Source organism: Arachis ipaensis, chromosome B09 (assembly GCF_000816755.2).
Source record: "Arachis ipaensis cultivar K30076 chromosome B09, Araip1.1, whole genome shotgun sequence".
NCBI classification, from domain to species: domain Eukaryota; kingdom Viridiplantae; phylum Streptophyta; class Magnoliopsida; order Fabales; family Fabaceae; genus Arachis; species Arachis ipaensis.
In genome coordinates this window covers 35,325,700-35,328,191 of record NC_029793.2, presented here as the reverse complement: position 1 = coordinate 35,328,191, position 2,492 = coordinate 35,325,700, and positions in this window count along the sequence as shown.

Genomic DNA, 2,492 nt, shown 5'->3' with positions numbered 1-2,492 from the left:
TTTGTATTACTTTTTTAATGATTTTTTTCATGAATTTTTCATGGATTTATATAGTGGTTAGTGATTAGTAGTAACATGGGACTAATATTTTTTTCTGATAAATTAGTAACAATATGAAATAAGCGAAAAAAGTATATCAGTTGTTAAACGGTCGCTAATTCCTCATTAAATAAGCTTTTGATATGTGACTCAATTGCGACCAGTTACTTATAAAATTTTCTCGATTAGTTTCGGATTTGTTATAACTCTGCGACGGATTTCCAACGAGATTAGCGAGTAATTTGCTACAAAATAGGTAGGATATAGCTTTTGCTTTGCGACAAGATTGCAGTTGCCAAGTCGCTCGGTAAATTAAACTTGCGACAACTTAGCGACAAATGTATTTCGCCCGCTAATCAGCGACTTGAAATCAGCAAACGAACTATGTCAGTTGTTAAACGATCGTAAATTTCTCACTACTTAGGTCCTAGGCGCGCAATATCTGTATTTCCATTTTAGCGACTAATTAGCGAGGGACAGTTCCCTAGCTAAATGATTTATCTGTTGCGACGAGTTAGCGACGACTATTTTCTGTCGCTACTCTTATTTTGAATTTTACAATATTATGCGACAAATTAGCAAGAAACTAGTTGCTCGCTAAAAAATAAAAACTTTGGTGACAAATTAGCTAGGAAATTATCCATCGCAAAATGCATTTCAATTCTTCGTGACAGATTAGCTAGGAACGTTGTTCCTCACTAATTAGCCATTTCTCACAAAGTTTATTTAGCGACGAACTAGTGTGTGAATTGTTTCTCGCTAATTGTATATCAAACACTTGCGACAGAATAGTGACAATAATATCGCTCGTTACTTTACTTTTATTCGATTGAACCCCTGAGTGACTGATTTGCTAGAATATTGTCACTCGCTAATTAATTTGTGATAAATTAGCGAGAAAATTTTTCCCGCTCTTTTTTTAGCCACAAAAGTCATTCTGCGAGAAACAAACTTACTCGTAAATCTCTCGCTAATCAGTTGCTTTTCTCAAGTTCGGGTATTTTGTGACCGCTTATTAATTTTGTCGTTAGTGCGTCACTAATTCCTCGCAAGTTAGTGACGGATTAGTGACAAAATATATTTCTCGCAAAAATTCGTCGCTAATTTATCAAATTCTTGTAGTGTCATCATCATCGTCATCTTCTTTTTTTTTCTTATTCATCTTTTTTTCTTGTTTTATCATCTCATGTTTCTTCTTATTTTACTCTCTTAACAAGAATAAAAACAAAAAAAATCAAACAAATAAGAAGAAGAAACACATAATGGTACAAAATTACTTGGAAGAAGATGAACTTACATTCATTTAACTAAAAGAAAGAAAGAAATAAGGAAGAAAAGAAGAAGAAAAAATTCAGCATTGGAGAAAATATTTTTCTGTATTTGCAGCAAATTTGGGTGTAATACGAAGATATTTGAGTGTATTGTTTAAGAATTTTCGATGTATATGTGCTGATAAGTTCTGCATAATTCCAAACTCTTCTTCTTCCTTCTCCTCATCTTCTGCTACTTCTTCATTTTTTTTTCATTATCATCATCACCATCTTCTTCTTCTTTTTTCTTATTCATCTTTTTCCTTTTGTTTTACCTTCTCAATTTTCTTCTTGTTTTACTCCCTTAACAAGAATAAAAACAAAAAAAATCAAACAAAGAAGAAGATCTAGAAGACACACATAATGCTGCAAAATTACTTGGAAGAGGATGAACCTACATTTATTCAACTAAAAGAAGGAAAGAAATAAGGAAAAAAGAAGAAGAAGAAAAGAAATGCAGCATTAGAGGAAATATTTTTCTGTATTTGCAGTAAATTTAGGTGTAATACAAAAATATTTGAGTGTATTGTTTAAGAATTTTCGGTGTATGTGTGCTGATAAGTTCTTCATAATTCAAAACTCTTCATCCTCCTCATTATCTGCTGCTTCTTCTTCTTCATCTTCTTATTTCATTTTCTCATAATTCTTTTCAAATTTAGCTTTGCAATTTCCTTGACTTTCGCAACAATTTTCAAAGATTCTTGAGAGATTTTGATCCTTGTTTGAATTTTGATCGTTGCGGTTTTGATTGAGAGAAAAGAACCGTTTGCATTATTCAAGAGTTAGGAAAACGCGTGTTTATACAAAATCTAAATTGAAAATCATTTTTGTTGAATTTAGGCTAACTTATATAAACTTATATACCAAAAAGACTTGTATGTGTAGTATATCTCTAAAATTATTATCTTTCTAAAATCACTAGTATTTAATAATTTGTTATGGTTCACATCAATTATATTTTTAATATTTTCTCTCTCTTTATTAATATACGGTCTCTGTTTATTAATATCCTTATTCAATTCACATTAATTACACTTTAGCATTCTCTTTCTCTTCTTTTCTAAAATAAAATACTTTTAGATAAATATATTTAACAATAATTTAGTAAAATTTTAAAATTAAATATACATGTTTAAGTTAACG